The following is an 18,087-nucleotide window of genomic DNA, read 5'->3' as shown; positions in this document are numbered from 1 at the left end:
TCCTGGGATGAATGAATTTTTGTTGTTGTTGTTGTTGTTTCTTGGTTTTAATTTTGGGCCTGGAAATGTTTGTTCCAAGTTTCTTGAGTTTCAGCTTTCTCTTTTAACTCCCAATATTTTATTCTACTTTTCAAATCATCGATCACTTGTGTTCTTCTTCTTCCTATTTCTCGCTTTCCTTCCATTTTTCCTTCTATGGCGGTGTGAAGACGACAATTTTTTCGCAATATGTGTCCTATCCAATTCCTACGAAGGATGCTGGCTAGAAGCGTCCTCTTCTCTCCTATCCGTTTTAAAAATCTTCGTTTGTTACTCTCTCTATCCATTTTATATTCTGCATCTTCCTCCAACACCACATTTCGAAACTCTCTAAATATTTCTTCTCTAACTTCCGTAATGCCCAACTCTCTGGACCATTCAGTCCAATGCTCCATATATAGCACTTGACCACTTTCTTCTTAAGTCCAATATTGAGCCTGCTAGTTAAGAGTGGTATTTTCTTGTTAAATGCTTCTTCGGCTATGACAATTCTTGACCTGATCTCTTTGGTGCAGTACATGTCTTTCGTGAAAATACTTCCCACATATTTGAAATGGTCAATCTCTTCAAGTACTCTTTGTCCTATTCTGAACGTAAGGACTCATTTCCATGGGATATTCTCATGACTTCCGATTTTTCGATCGAAAAAGGATAACATACCCTCAAGAATAGTATGAAATTATTCAGAAAGATTCATATGTTATTTAGATTAGAGTTTAAATGTTCTGTATGTGATGTGACTTAGATCCTTGTGGTGGAATCCGAACTCATGAACACCTATTGGAATCCAAGTTCCATAACCGGCGCCAAATGACGTACGCTAGCATCTAGTCAGGAGCCAATTATACACCAAGTCGTAGAAAAAGAAATCCACCCATACTCCCCAATCTACATCCAGGGCCAAAACTACAGGATGTCACAAAAAAAATATGTCACTATATTTTGGGAACAGATTGCTCACATAAAAAGAATGTTCAAGTGGGTAGTTTTGGAGTTATGGGGTGCCGAAAACGTGAAATAAATTAGTTTTAAAAGTTCATAGCTTCACTACTATAGAATCTATCGTAGTCGGATCAAGACATCACTGAGTAAGTGGTATGTGAACTATCCAAATATCCATGTTTAAGAATGCTCCAGTACTTGCACACCAATTTTTAGCAAGGTAGGTGGAGAGTGATCAAGTACTCCCAAACAGACTCTCTAAAAATGGATTGTGCAAGTACTGGAGGTTCTGAAACATGGATATTTGGATAGTTCACATACTAGTTCTCCAGTGATGTCTCGACCCGACTACGATCGGTCCTATATTATTGGAACTACGGACCTTCAAAGTTCATTTTTTCACGTTTCCGGCACCCTATAACTGCAAAACCCTATACACTTCCGACTACTGGTCCATATGAACTATTTTTCTTATTTTGATGTAAGGAATTTATTCCTAAAATATTTTGACAAATTTTGTAACACGCTGTATACTTGAGTTATCGAATATCGAATTGGGAGGGCCACGGTGGCTCAGTGGTAGAGCGTTCACCTCTGGTGCTTGGGGTCCCGGGTTCGATCCCAGTCCCCGCCAAGTGAACTTTCTGGTGGACAAACACCGCGTGAGTGGGTTTCCTTCGGGGTTCTCCCGTTTCCTCCCACTTTCTTCATTCCATCATTTCATTCATTACTCATTATCAGCGTCTCCTTTAACCTAACTGGCATAACCGTGGGACGTAAAGATCAAAGATTTCATTTCATTTCATTTCGAATTCGGCTGGAATGTGATAAAGGTAGCATAAGAATAAATACTCCTTCAAGGAAGTATGGGGCAGTTTCTTTAAGTGTATTAATAGTAAGTTACTGCTCTCCAGGGTGCGAATTACCGAGGAAATGAGGAGGGTTTCCCCTCTCCTCAATCATATTTGGATCCCTCAAACAAACTAACTGAACCATCCCTCGGGGAAGACAATGCTAAGCGCCACTTCCGGTATAATTAAGTTATTGGGGTGGAATGGGTTCAGGTCATGCCACAGAATTGTATGCAGGTAGTTTAAGTTCGAAAATGTCTCTACGTGGCAGAGGACGCTCTTCTAGATATGTGTCGTTACATTGCATTGTATGTGAGGATATTGTAATCTGGTTTCCAATTTATTCTAAAGTCAGAAATTGTGACATAGCATTATTTTCCTCCAACCCACATATATAATATATATTTACTTTAGTTTTTGCTCAGTTTGGAGATTTAATAAATTTCTTGATTATTATTGCAGTTAGATAATCATATTTATGGGTACATTGGGGGCGGGTGTATATTGTATCACTGTCACATTTTGAATTATTATACCTTCAGAACTCTGGGTTCTGTTGGACATCATTATACTCCCCCTCCAATAGCAATAACCTGATTTACACACTGCTGTTCTCTCTTATTATAACCAATGATAATGAGTACCTACATATGTACTATTACTACTTCATGTTTTCTGTTGGAAACCTTAATGCTTGAGAAAATGCCTTTCCGCATGCACCAAAATTATGCTTCGAATACTGTACAAGTTGGGGAAGAATAGTTTGAACTTAGGAAGGATAAGATGTAAAAGATCCTATTGGCATGCTAAGAGTGGTTAATGAAAAATTTACAGAAATAGGTAAGATATCTTTATTGGAGTAGAAAATATTTTTGATGAGGTGGAGTGGAATTGTCGATATTAGTTTTGAAGAATATTTGTTTGAAATAAAAAGACAAAACACTCATAAGAACCTTGTATACGAACTGTCAAGAAAGTGTTAAAAAGCTCAAGAAATTACAGAAAAGAGTTCAACTGGGAGAGACATTCAAGAGGATGTTGCCTCCCATAAATTTACTTACTTAGAGGGGCCGCAGTGGCTCAGTGGTAGAGCGTTCACCCCTGGTGCATAGAGTAACTGGGTCAATCCCAGCAAGCACCAACTGAATTTTGAACCACGGACAAACATCGTGTGAATGGGCTTTCCCGTTTCCTCTACTTTCTTCATTCCACCGTTTCATTCCTTTCTCATCATCACTGTCTCCTTTAGCATAGCTGGTACAACCGTAAGGGTTTACAGACGTTACGCGATATGTCCTTAGGAGACAGAAGAATTAGACATACATACGGTTTGCGGATGGTATGGCTCTTATTATGAAGTCTAAACATAAAGTTTATAACATGAGAGAAAACTTCAAGCAAGAATAGGAAATAAAAGCATATGCAACAAAGCCAAATCTAATAATAATGGAAACAAACTAATATATTTCTTGTTAAGCTTCATTATATTTTAACAAATATATAATGACAAAAATTTTGTCTGTCGATTGTTGTAGGTTGCACTAAAATATTTTCTGCGTATCATAAGAATTTGATGTATAATTTATATTTAGTTTGCATGTGATCCTATATTGTGTTGCGTCCTATGACAAATTTTGGTATGGTTTTCACATAGAAGGATAGATTTAAAAGTATTCCATTCATTAATGTAAACCATCAAACTGTCCACAGTAAAATTACGACGACTGACTGGCGAATCAGATGTCATTTCCTCTTTGTTATATTGGTAAACGAAGAGTATGATTGTTATTAGAATATGTTACTCTAATAATAAAATTTCGCAATAATCGTTTATTGTAGTGAGTAGAGAAAAGCTTTCACTATTTGACTCAATCGGCATCTTGTGTCCATCCTTCTGTTCCTTGATAACTCCTGTAAATCTTATTCGAATTTATTGAAAATTTTGATTGTGCCGTGTTTCAACTTGCAGAAATATACTTATCTTTTATGGTAAGAATCCATCAGAAATAGATCTATAAGGAATCATGGAAAGTCAAACAACAGAAAAAATAATTTTTACGTATCATGTGATAATATGGGGTAAAATTTACCTCATGTTGTAAGTTAGTACATACACGCGGAGGACAATTTTCCGGAGACCGCAGTAGCTCAGTACTAAAGCGCTCACATTTGGTACGTGCAGGGTAAGATTTAGGGGGTGCATCCCCCTTCGTTGTAAGTATACACTATCTGAAACGAGAAGCTAGTAGTGAAAATAGCAACACTAAGCAAAAATATATTCCTCATTCACACCACAGATGACTAAAGGCATTTAAAAGAATCAAATTTAATCCAATTGTAGTTTCAGTTATTTGTGCACACCCCGTCAGAAAATCCTGGATCTGACCCTGGGTGCGCGATATCCCTATTTCGGTCCCAGCCCGAGACAAATGGTCTCTGTAATGGGAAAAACACCGCGTGCCTAGATCTTTTCGGGATATTATAATTTCATCCTACTTTCTTCATTCCACTAACTTCTTCATTGCTTTTTATTTTCATCTTCTATCTTAGCGAAACATGGAAGAAGAGCGCCCTAGATAATAATATTTTGCATGAGGTATCGTTATCACGAGCCACCTAATAACTTTCCGTTTTCTAAATAGCTGGAAATTGAGAAAGGAGATAAGTGAGCCTTGATAACGGTATCTCATGTAAAATAATATTGTCTAGTGAACTCTTGTTCCGCTTTTCAATTATCTTTTATCTATTTGAAGATATTACATAATTATTGTAAAATTAGCGGTATTTTAATTTCGCCGTGATGAGGCCTCTTAAACAGTACCAAAGGTTGTTTCTTTTTTTTAAAAAAAAATCCAAATGACTTAGTTTTTGCAATGAACCTTTTAATCTACAATGCTTCATGTGTTCATTTGACCAGTGAATAGATATTACGGTACTGAAATAATTGGAAATATTAACTTAGTTTAATTTTATATTGCAGGTCAGAGGTCATCATGGCCACTATTGGATTCAAAAGTGGGTTCCTGTACGGCACTGGGATTTATCACATTCTGTATGCAAATATATGGAAACATATTAATGATTATAACAGGCTTTTCGATTGCTTTCTACCATTACGAACATCCAAGTTAATTAAAGAAATCAAGTGCTCTTTCTTTTAAGAGGTAAGTACTATGTTAAATCACTCACGATTCGTTGCCTAGTCTAATTGATTGGATATAATTCATTCAGTCAGAGGAACTGAAACGGTAGATATTTTAGGATAGTATATACTCAGAAAATTATGAAAGTATTGACCTGTTTAATTAGTTTGAACGATTTTCTGAGTACAGAAGCTGTATATAATGTGAGTTAGATCATTTGGTAGAATCTGAACTCATGAGCTCGGATTATCGATGATTTTCCGTTTCGTCCCACTTTCTTCATTCCACTATTTCATTCATTTCTCATCAACACTGTTTCCTTTAGCATACAGGATAATCGTTGAACGTAAACAGAAAGATTTCTTTTCTCTCCTTTTTTTTTCATTTTAAACTTGTTCCTTTAATAAGACGTTTCAGAGTACCTCTCAAATATATTTAGTCACGTCCGAAACGCTACTCTAAAAATTATATTTCCGAATTCCATTCAGCAAACACATAACACATCTTTTTCGTATAGTACAACTTAGACCTTCAATAGTTAACGTTCTCTGTTCTACAGGCTTCCTAAGTCGTACAATGAAATGTCACATACACCACTGGATTTATTTAGTTCTGAAGCCACATACAACTCTGCAGTACGATGTCATTTTAGTGAATAAATTCAGTCCACTGATATCAACTTTTCTTGTTCTTTTCTTGCTGTTTTCTTGTCTTCTTGTTATAACTTTAGAAGCTGTTATTGTTTTTATTGTTACTATTATTGCATTATGTTATTATTCCATAGATTTGTTAGATATTCTAGTGAACACTGAGAAAAATCCGTTATCCGGACAGCGGCATATAGTATAAATATACGGAATCCATAAGTTTACTATGAAAATCTGTAAGGAGCGTACGTTATCCATAAGCTGGCTTTTTCCCGCTTAAATACATCATGTCGCTGCTAACTAACTGACTAACTCTATGGCCTATGGAACCCGGAGGTTGAATGTCGCGTTCACAAAAGCTCTCCACTGACTTCTATTCTTAGCTAACTGCATCCAGTTTCTACTTTGTATTACTATTTCTGCGAGATCCATCTTAATATTATCCTCCCATCTGCGCCTAGGTCTTCCTAATGGTCGTTTTCCGATTGATCTTCCAGTCAAGACTATGAAGGCGTTTCTACTTTCTTCCATCGTAGCTACATGACCCGCCCACCTAAGCCTCCTAGACTTGACGACCCTAACAATGATGGGTAAACCATATAAATTATGTAGTTCCTCGTTATGAAGTTTCCGCCATTCTCAATTCTCGTTCCTCTTGGGTCCGAATATTCGTCTCAGTATCTTGTTCTCAAATACTTTCAGTCTATGTTCTTCCCTCAGAGTAAGCGACAATGTTTCGCAACCATACAATACAGAACAACAGGCATGATTATCGTTTTGTATATTTTAAGCATGTCGCTGTAGGATGTCTTATATCTAACAGTCTTCCGTATATTACATACGTATACGTATTTTATTTACATCCATCTTTATGGGAGATTCTGACCCTCTATATACAACTTTCTTTTTTCATACGGAAAGTACATATAGATGGAAGACTTATACGGAAAGTATTATAAAACATACGTTTTCAGTTATATGTTTGCTGCAGAATGTTATATATAGTCATAATTTAAGTCCAAAAACTACAGGATTTACGCATACAACCTACGTTTTTACGAAGATAAACAAAATACGTTTTTCCTCTGTTGGAACTGGCGTTCAGCTGTATCTGAAATTATATTCGTATGTAAGTAAAACTAATAATAAAAATTCTCGTAGGCAATATTTCACCTTCCCCGCTGGTCAAGTATCTAGGGCGTGCGACAACGTATTTTTCACTTGTATAAATCTTTCAGTAATAATGACAGAACGCCACGTTTTAAATTAAGTAATATAAACGAGAAAGCTAGTGTGGTGGTCCATACCTTTTAGTTCTTTGGTTTCTCTGGGTGCTCAATAGCATATCAGAAATGAAATGAAATGAAGTCTTTTAGTGTAACGTCCCACGATTATGCCCTTTAAGGCTAAAGAAGACGATAATTAGGGCAAGTGAATGATGATGGAAGAATTGGTAAGTTGAAAATGCGGAAGGAAACGGAATATCCACGGCCACGATGTTGCCCACCACAAACTTACTTGGTTGGGATCGAACCAGGGATCCCACGGATCAGAGCTAAGCGCTCTACCACTGAGCCCCGTCAATCCCATATCAGAACAGAGAATGCTTTTCAGCTCGAGCTCCTTCGTAGCTAAACGGTTAGCGTACGCGCCTTTGGCGGGGGATACCCGGGTTCGATTCCCAGCGGGAGCTCATGTGGTTTGGATTCCAAGTTAATCAGTAGGTCCACGTCTCATATTGCCTCGCTGCTGAATGGGAACTTAAAGTCATAACTAACTAACTAACTTTTCAGATGTCAACATTTTCTAAGAAAATCTAACCATTTTGTTCGATCGTGCTTTTTGTCCCTTGAGCTACCTAGGTACTTTTCGTAACGCAGACTACCAACAGGGCTTCATTCTGTATCCACCTGTTAAGTCTTCATCCCGGCGAAATTAAAATACCGCTAATTTTACATTAATTATGTGATTACCTCAAATAGATAAAAGATAATCGAAATATGGAACAAGAGCGCCCTAGACAATATCATTTTGCGTGAGGTACCGTTATCACAAGTCACCTAGTGGCTTTATATTTTCAGCTGTTTAGAAACGCGAAAATAAATGCCGATTTTCAGAATGGCTCGAAACCGAAAGCAGATAAGTGAGTCGTGATAACGGTTTCTCATGTAAAATAATGTTGTCTAGGGCGCTCTTGTTTCACATTTCGATTATCTTTTATCTATTTGAAGTAATCACATAATTAATGTAAAATTAGCGGTATTTTAATTTCGCCGGGATAAAGACTCTTAAGATTAAATATATCTCGCAGAAGGAACAAATTAGAAGCTCTCACAAAAATCTACAGAGGCTGAAGTGAACAGTACAAAGGATAAGACTAACAGCTATTTATTATGCTGCCATCTAGGAGTGACACTTGTAAATATCAGTCACACTTCCTACCAATGGAAGTTAAAGGTATTCTGTGCCTACCTACTTAAAATAGCAAATTTATGAGACACACTAAACATGCTAGACATGCTAAACATTATGAGCAATAACTTTTTTTTTTTTTTTTTTTTTTTTTTTACAATTTTAAGGAAACTATTAGAAGAGTAATTACAAAAGAACACACTGTGGTGGGCACAAAGTACCGCCCGCCCGTTGGTATTGCGAGGGTTAAGTTCCAAGTCACTATATTGTCTGTTTTATTCTTTACTAGCAGAATACCAGTTCATTGCACGGGAAGTATACGTTTCATTTTGGAGTTAAAGGGCTGAACTTGGATTTAAAAAACGGGGCCGCGGTGGCGCAGTGATAGAGCGTTCACCTCTGGTGCTTGGGGTCCCGGTTTCAATCCCATTCCCCGCCAAGTAAATTTTGTGGTAGACAAACACAGTGTGCGTGGGTTTTCTCGGGGCTGTCCCGTTTCCTCCCATGTTTTTCATTCCGCCAATTTATTTATCACTCATCATCACCGTCTTCTTTACCACACGGTACACGGGTTCACGAGCCCCTCTTTCTTGTAAATATCTAAAACGAGAAGCCAGCAGTGAAAATAGCAACACTGTCTGAAACTTTCTGTCGTTATGTTTCCGTTTGTAGCTTAAGAGGCCTCATCCCGGCGAAATTAAAATACCGCTAATTTTACAGTAATTATGTGATGTGTTTAAATAGATAAAAGATAATAGAGATGTGGAACAAGAGCGCCCTAGACAATATCATTTTACATGAGATGCCGTTATCACGACTCACTTATCTCCTTTCGATTTGGAACCATTTTGAAAATCTGGCATTTATTTTCGCGTTTCTAAACGGCTGAAAACGAAAAGCCACTAGGTGACTTGTGATAACGGTACCTCAAGCAAATTATTATTGTCTTAGGGCGCCCTTGTTCCACATTTCAATTATCTTTTATCTATTTGAAGATATAACATAATTACTGTAAAATTAGCGGAATTTTAATTTCACCGGGATGAGAGCTCTTAAAAATTGCGGAGTTTTAAAAAAGCAATAGTTTAATCAATTTTCTGAAGGTTGAGGGACAAAAGAGTCACTAAGCAAAACAATATTCCTCATTCACACCAGAGATGACTAAAGGCATTTAAAAGAATCAAATTTAATTCAATTGTAGTTTCAGTTATTTGTGCACACCCCGTCAGATAATCCTGGGTCTGACCCTGGGTGCGCGATATCCCTAGTTTGGTCCCAGCCCGAGACAAATGGTCTTTGTAATGGGAAATACACCGCGTGCCTAGATCTTTTCGGGATATTATCATTTCATCCTACTTTCTTCATTCCACTAACTTCTTCGTTGCTTCTTATTTTCATCTTTTCTCTTAGCCAAGTACAAAATCCTGGGACGCTGAACTAAAAAAATAATGAAAAAGAAAGAAGAAATGAAGGATAACTTTCCCATATAAAACCACTAAAAATTATTCAATTATAACAACACATATTGGCATTCTGGTATTTCCACAATTTGAGGTTGAAATCTGCCAAGACTGAAAGGTTGAATTTACCCCTTCCCCTCAATTTAAAAAAAAATATCCCTCACTATAATTTACTTCTTAAAAAAAACGCTTGATTTTGGTGTAACATGTTGTCTCAATATCTACAATGCATAAAGTTGAAGTATGTTAAGAATAAATCTGTAGGTTTATTGTTTATTTTTTTTATTTTTATTTTTATTTTATTTATTTATTTATTTATTTATTTTTGAATACTGCCGTAACTTTCATAAAACTTCGTTAGGTTTTGATATAATAGTATGTATAGGCTATTTTTTTTAACTCTTTTACGTAATCTTCATTACTCAGGATTGAAATCAGGTTATTTTTTAAACTCTTTTACGTAATCTTCATTACTCAGGATTGAAATCAGGTTATTTTTTTTAACTCTTTTATGTAATCTTCATTGCTCAAAATTGAAATCAGTCAGCAATGAGCGGTAGATTTAGCCCCTAAAGTATTCCTTAGGGTCTTATACCCCTAAAGGTCTTATTCCCCTCTCCCTAGCGATTAAAATATATTATCCACAATTTATTTCGAAGAAAATGGATTCTGAAATAATAAAATAAAAAAAAAACTAACAATAATGGTTTGAAATATTCTTCATTATCTGTAGAGCGAAAAGACTAAAACAGAATGCAAAGCGAATATGCAACAAACTCTTAATGTAGGCTACAATACTACCTTTGTTAGGATGCAGTCTAGACATTTTATGTTCAGTGATAGAAAATGAAGACATTTTTGGACACGTTAAGAGACCTAATCACTCCGAAATTAAAATACCGTTAATTTTACAGTAATTATGTGATATCTTCAAATAGATAAAAGATAATCGAAACGTGGAACAAGAGCGCCCTAGACAATATTATTTTACATGAGATACCGTTATCATGATTCACCTAATAGCTTTCCGTTTTCTAAATGGCTGGAAATCGAAAGGAGATAAGTGAGCCGTAATAACGGTATCTCATGTAAGATAATATTGTGTAGCAAGCTCTTGTTCCACTTTTCAATGATCTTTTATCTATTTGAAAATATCACTTGTAAAATTAGCGGTATTTTAATTTCGCCGTGACCTCTTAAACACTACCAAGGGTTGTTTCTTTTTTTAAAAAATTCAAATGACTTAGTTTTTGCAGTGAACCTTTTAATCTACAATGCTTCATGTGTTCATTTGACCAGTGAACAGATATTACGGTACTGAAATAATTGGAAATATTAACTTAGTTTAATTTTATATTGCAGGTCAGAGGTCACCATGGCCATTGTTGGATTAAAAAGTGGGTTCCTGTACGGGAATGGGATTCATCACATTCTGTATGCAAATATATGGAAACGTATTTATGACTATAACAGGCTTTTCGATTGCTTTCTACCATTTCGAACATCCAAGTTAATTAAAGAAATCAAGCACTCTTTCTTTTAAGAGGTAAGTACTATGTTAAATCACTCACGATTCGTTGTCAAGTCTAATTGATTGGATATAATTCATTCAGTCAGAGGAACTGAAACGATAGGATGTTGTTAACCTTATCGGTAACAGTGGCAAGTGGATAAAGAAGTTTTTCGAAACTTAAGTTTATTAAAAACTATCAACTTCTTCCACGTCTGAAACACCCTTGAATGGTATAGCGATAATATCAATAGAACACGAATTGGCTGAAACATTGGATTACGCGAATGTTATAAAGGAATTTGCTCGTACCAAAGAAAGAAAAGTTTCTTTCAATTAAGGTATGCTAATTTATGTATCTCTATTGTTTTAGTACATCATAAGGCTTAAACTAATCACTTAGTTTTGCCGTAATATCTGATTCACTATATTATCTTCATGCTCCATACTCTATTCGAAAAACCTTTTGATATAAAATAAGCTTAAAAATTGAAATCCTTAGTCGTGAATAGAGCACATTTTTTTAAAAAATTGTATTTTCTGCGTGCGCTGCTGTATATCATAGATATAACTCTATCCATCACTACAGGTATACAGCGAAATCGAGCATACTGAATATTCTCATCTATGGAGTTGCTTAGAGTTACGTAAGCATTCGAGAGAGGTAGTTAATTTTTTGTTTACTTTTCCCTTTTATACATGTTTTTAAATGGGCCATCCTACTTTTTCCTCACACCAGAACGTCTTCTGTCAAAATCAGGTTTGCGGATTAACCCTTTTAAATTATGGCTTTTTTCAAGGTATTTTGTAGACTTTCACTCAATCATCTATCGCGTCAAGACTATTTATCGTAGGATCATGGTTCATACCCCGTTTTGTTTCTAGTAAAGCTGTGTTTTCAACTGTGTCCGTAAAATTTCCCTAAAGTGTACCAAATGCGGGAAATTTCCGCTCAAAGTGGGAAAAATGGATTTTCTTTTTTAAAAAACCCATTTTTATCGCGAAATGGAGACATTTTTGGACACGTTAAGAGACCTGATTACTCCGAAGTTAAAATAGTATACCGCTAATTTTACAGTAATTATGTGATATCTTCAAATAGATAAAAGATAATCGAAACGTGGAACAAGAGCGCCCTAGACTATATTATTTTGCATGAGATACCGTTATCACAAGTCACCTAGTGGCTTTCCGTTTTCTAAATGGCTGGAAATCGAAAGAAGATAAGTAAGCCGTAATAACGGTATCTCATGTAAGATAATATTGTGTAGCAAGCTCTTGTTCCACTTTTCAATGATCTTTTATCTATTTGAAGATATCACTTGTAAAATTAGCGGTATTTTAATTTTGCCGTGACCTCTTAAACGCTACCAAGGGTTGTTTCTTTTTTTAAAAAAATTCAAATGACTTAGTTTTTGCAGTGAACCTTTTAATCTACAATGCTTCATGTGTTCATTTGACCAGTGAACAGATATTACGGTACTGAAATAATTGGAAATATTAACTTAGTTTAATTTTATATTGCAGGTCAGAGGTCACCATGGCCACTGTTGGATTCAAAAGTGGGTTCCTGTACGGCAATGGGATTCATCACATTCTGTATGCAAATATATGGAAACGTATTTATGATTATAACAGGCTTTTCGATTGCTTTCTACCATTTCGAACATCCAAGTTAATTTTAAAAAATCAAGCACTCTTTCTTTTAAGAGGTAAGTACTATGTTAAATCACTCACGATTCGTTGCCTAGTCTAATTGATTGGATATAATTCATTCAGTCAGAGGAACTGAAACGGTAGATATTTTAGGATAGCATATACTCAGAAAATTATGAAAGTATTGGCCTGTTAATTAGTTTGAACGATTTTCTGAGTACATAAGCTGTATATAATGTGAGTTAGATCATTTGGTAGAATCTGAACTCATGAGCTCGGATTATCGATGATTTTCCGTTTCGTCCCACTTTCTTCATTCCACTATTTCATTCATTTCTCATCAACACTGTTTCCTTTAGCATACAGGATAATCGTAGAACGTAAACAGAAAGATTTCTTTTCTCTCCTTTTTTTTTCATTTTAAACTTGTTCCTTTAATAAGACGTTTCAGAGTACCTCTCAAATATATTTAGTCACGTCCGAAACGCTACTCTAAAAATTATATTTCCGAATTCCATTCAGCAAACACATAACACACATCTTTTTCATATAGTACAACTTAGACCTTCTATAGTTCAACGTTCTCTTTTCTACATACTAACTAAGCCATACAATGAAATGTCACATACACCACTAGATTTATTTAGTTCTGAAGCCACATACAACTCTGCAGTACGATGTCATTTTAGTGAATAAATTCAGTCCACTGATATCAACTTTTCTTGTTATTTTCTTGCTGTTTTCTTGTCTTCTTGTTATAACTTTAGAAGCTGTTATTGTTTTATTGTTACTATTATTGCATTATGTTATTATTCCATAGATTTGTTAGATATTCTAGTGAACACTGAGAAAAATCCGTTATCCGGACAGCGGTATATAGTATAAATATACGGAATCCATAAGTTTACTACGAAAATCTGTAAGGAGCGTACGTTATCCATAAGCTGGCTTTTTCCCGCTTAAATACATCATGTCGCTGCTAACTAACTGACTAACTCTATGGCCTATGGAACCCGGAGGTTCAATGTCGCGTTGACAAAAGCTCTCCGCTGACTTCTATCCTTAGCTAACTGCATCCAGTTTTTACGTTGTATTCCTATATCTGCGAGATCCATCTTAATATTATCCTCCCATCTGCGCCTAGGTCTTTCTAATGGTCATTTTCCGATTGATTTTCTAGTCAAGACTTTGAAAGCGTTTCTACTTTCTTCCATCGTAGCTACATGACCCGCCCACCTAAGCCTCCTAGACTTGACGACCCTAACAATGATGGGTAAACCATATAAATTATGTAGTTCCTCGTTATGAAGTTTCCGCCATTCTCCATTCCCGTTCCTCTTGGGTCCGAATATTCGTCTCAGTATCTTGTTCTCAAATACTTTCAGTCTATGTTCTTCCCTCAGAGTAAGCGACCATGTTTCGCAACCATACAATACAGAACAACAGGCATGATTATCGTTTTGTATATTTTAAGCATGTCGCTGCAGGATGTCTTATATCTAACAGTCTTCCGTATATTACATACGTATACGTATTTTATTTACATCCATCTTTATGGGAGATTCTGACCCTCTATATACATTTCTTTCTTTCATACGGAAAGTACGTATAGATGGAAGACTTATACGGAAAGTATTATAAAACATACGTTTTCAGTTATATGTTTGCTGCAAGATATTATATATAGTCATAATTTAAGTCCAAAAACTACAGGATTTACGCATATAACCTACGTTTTTACGAAGATAAGCAAAATACGTTTTTCCTCTGTTGGAACTGGCGTTCAGCTGTATCTGAAATTATCTTCGTATGTAAGTAAAACTAATAATAAAAATACTCGTAGGCAATAATTCACCTTCCCCGCTGGTTAAGTAGCTAGGGCGTGCGACAACGTATTTTTCACTTGTATAAATCTTTCAGTAATAATGACAGAGCGGTATCTTTTAAATTAAGTAATATAAATGAGAAAGCTAGTGTGGTGGTCCATACTTTTTATTTCTTTGGTTTCTCTGAGTGCTCAATAGCATATCAGAAATGAAATGAAGTCTTTTAGTGTAACGTCCCACGTTTATGCCCTTTAAGGCTAAGGAAGACGATAATTAGGGCAAGTGAATGATGATGGAAGAATTGGTAAGATGAAAATGCGGAAGGAAACGGAATATCCACGGCCACGATGTTGCCCACCACAAACTTACTTAGTTGGGATCGAACCAGAGACCCCACGGATCAGAGCTAAACGCTCTACCACTGAGCCATCTTGCCCCGCCAATCCCATATCAGAACAGAGAATGCTTTTCAGCTCGAGCTCCTTCGTGGCTAAACGGTTAGCGTACGCGCCTTTGGCGGGGGATACCCGGGTTCGATTCCCAGCGGGAGCTCACGTGGTTTGGATTCCAAGTTAATCAGTAGGTCCACGTCTCATATAGCCTCGCTGCTGAATGGGAACTTAAAGTCATAACTAACTAACTAGCTTTTCAACTGTAAACATTTTCAAAGAAAATCTAACTATTTTGTTTGATCGTGCTTTTTGTCCCTTGCACTACCTAGGTACTCTTCGTAACGCAGACTACCAACAGGGCTTCATTTTGTATCCGCCTGTTAAGTCTTCATCCCGGCGAAATTAAAATACCGCTAATTTTACAGTAATTATGTGATATCTTTAAATAGATAAAAGATAATAGAGATGTGGAACAAGAGCGCCCTAGACAATATCATTTTACATGAGATGCCGTTATCACGACTCACTTATCTCCTTTCGATTTGGAACCATTTTGAAAATCTGGCATTTATTTTCGCGTTTCTAAACGGCTGAAAACGGAAAGCCACTAGATGACTTGTGATAACGGTACCTCAAGCAAAATAATAAGGTCTTAGGGCGCCCTTGTTCCACATTTCAATTATCTTTTATCTATTTGAAAATATAACATAATACTGTAAAATTAGCGGAATTTTAATTTCGCCGGGATGAGGGCTCTTAAAAAATTGCGGAGTTTTAAAAAAGCAATAGTTTAATCAATTTTCTGAAGGTTGAAGGACAAAAGAGTCACTAAGCAAAACAATATTCCTCATTTACACCACAGATGACTCAAGACATTTAAAAGAATCAAATTTAATTCAATTGTAGTTTCAGTTATTGGTGCACACCCCGTCAGAAAATTCTGGATCTGACCCTGGGTGCGCGGTATCCCTATTTCGGTCCCAGCCCGAGACAAATGTTCTTTGTAATGGGAAAAACACCGCGTGCCTAGATCTTTTCGGGATATTATCATTTCATCCTACTTTCTTCATTCCACTAACTTCTTCATTGCTTTTTATTTTCATCTTCTATCTTAGCCAAGTACAAAATCCTGGGACGCCACACTAAAAAGAATGAAAAAGAAAGAAGAAATGAAGGATAACTTCCCCATATAAAACCACTAAAAATTATTCAATTATAACAACACATATTGGCATTCTGGTATTTCCACAATTTGAGGTTGAAATCTGCCAAGACTGAAAGGTTGAATTTACCCCTTCCCCTCAATTTAAAAAAAAAAATATCCCTCACTATAATTTACTTCTTAAAAAAAAACGCTTGATTTTGGTGTAACATGTCGTCTCAATATCTACAATGCATAAAGTTAAAGTATGTTAAGAATAAATCTGTAGGTTTATTGTTTATTTTTTATTTTTATTTCATTTTATTTATTTATTTTTTGAATACTGCCATAACTTTCATAAAACTTCGTTAGGTTTTGATATAATAGTATGTATAGGCTATTTTCTTTAACTCTTTTACGTAATCTACATTACTCAGGATTGAAATCAGGTTATTTTTTAAACTCTTTTACGTAATCTTCATTACTCAGGATTGAAATCAGGTTATTTTTTTTAACTCTTTTATGTAATCTTCATTGCTCAAAATTGAAATCAGTCAGCAATGAGCGGTAGATATAGCTTCTAAAGTATTCCTTAGGGTCTTATTCCCCTCTCCCTAGCGATTAAAATATATTATCCACAATTTATTTCGAAGAAAATGGATTCTCAAATAATAAAATAGAAAAAAAAAACTAACAATAATGGTTTCAAATATTCTTCATTGTCTGCAGAGCGAAAAGACTAAAACAGAATGCAAAGCGAATATGCAACAAACTCTTAATGTAGGCTACAATACTTCCTTTGTTAGGATGCAGACTGCATTTTATGTTCAGTGATAGAAAATGGAGACATTTTTGGACACGTTAAGAGACCTAATCACTGCGAAATTAAAATACCGTTAATTTTACAGTAATTATGTGATATCTTCAAATAGATAAAAGATAATCGAAACGTGGAACAAGAGCGCCCTAGACAATATTATTTTACATGAGATACCGTTATCACGATTCACCTAATAGCTTTCCGTTTTCTAAATGGCTGGAAATCGAAAGGAGATAAGTGAGCCGTGATAACGGTATCTCATGTAAGATAATATTGTCTAGCAAGCTCCTGTTCCACTTTTCAATGATCTTTTATCTATTTGAAGATATCACTTGTAAAATTAGCGGTAGTTTAATTTCGCCGTGACTTCTTAAACACTACCAAGGGTTGTTTCTTTTTTAAAAAAATTCAAATGACTTAGTTTTTGCAGTGAACCTTTTAATCTACAATGCTTCATGTGTTCATTTGACCAGTAAACAGATATTACGGTACTGAAATAATTGGAAATATTAACTTAGTTTAATTTTATATTGCAGGTCAGAGGTCACCATGGCCACTGTTGGATTCAAAAGTGGTTTCCTGTACGGAAATGGGATTCATCACATTCTGTATGCAAATATATGGAAACGTATTTATGACTATAACAGGCTTTTCGATTGCTTTCTACCTTTTCGAACATCCAAGTTAATTAAAATTTAAAAAAATCAAGCACTCTTTTTTTAAGAGGTAAGTACTATGTTAAATCACTCACGATTCGTTGTCAAGTCTAATTGATTGGATATAATTCATTCAGTCAGAGGAACTGAAACGATAGGATGTTGTTAACCTTATCGGTAACAGTGGCAAGTGGATAAAGAAGTTTTTCGAAACTTAAGTTTATTAAAAACTATCAACTTCTTCCACGTCTGAAACACCCTTGAATGGTATAGCGATAATATCAATAGAACACGAATTGGCTGAAACATTGGATTACGCGAATGTTATAAAGGAATTTGCTCGTACCAAAGCAAGAAAAGTTTCTTTCAATTAAAGTATGCTAATTTATGTATCTCTATTGTTTTAGTACATCATAAGGCTTAAGCTAATCACTTAGTTTTACCGTAATATCTGATTCACTATATTATCTTCATGCTCCATACTCTATTGGAAAAACCTTTTGATATAAAATAAGCTTAAAAATTGAAATCCTTAGTCGTGAATAGAGCACATTTTTTTAAATTGTATTTTCTGCGTGCGCTGCTGTATATC

The 18,087-nt window shown here is 35.5% G+C and overlaps 2 long non-coding RNA genes across 2 annotated transcripts in view; one reads left to right on the top strand and one right to left on the bottom strand.

The window, feature by feature from the left end:
• LOC145678855 (uncharacterized) overlaps positions 1-18,087 on the bottom strand; it is a 233,302-nt gene that overhangs the window by 125,095 nt on the left and 90,120 nt on the right. The window lies entirely within an intron of this gene.
• On the top strand, positions 10,806-17,545 carry LOC145679903 (uncharacterized). Its single transcript, XR_014130608.1, has 3 exons — positions 10,806-11,040; positions 12,532-12,716; positions 17,376-17,545. It is a non-coding gene; the product is annotated as an uncharacterized LOC145679903 (long non-coding RNA).

The sequence above is a fragment of the Thermobia domestica genome, chromosome 2, assembly GCF_964235325.1.
Source record: "Thermobia domestica chromosome 2, izTheDome1.hap1.1, whole genome shotgun sequence".
In the NCBI taxonomy this organism is placed as follows: domain Eukaryota; kingdom Metazoa; phylum Arthropoda; class Insecta; order Zygentoma; family Lepismatidae; genus Thermobia; species Thermobia domestica.
The sequence above is the reverse complement of the archived record's forward strand: the minus strand, read 5'-3'. Positions and strand labels throughout refer to the sequence as shown.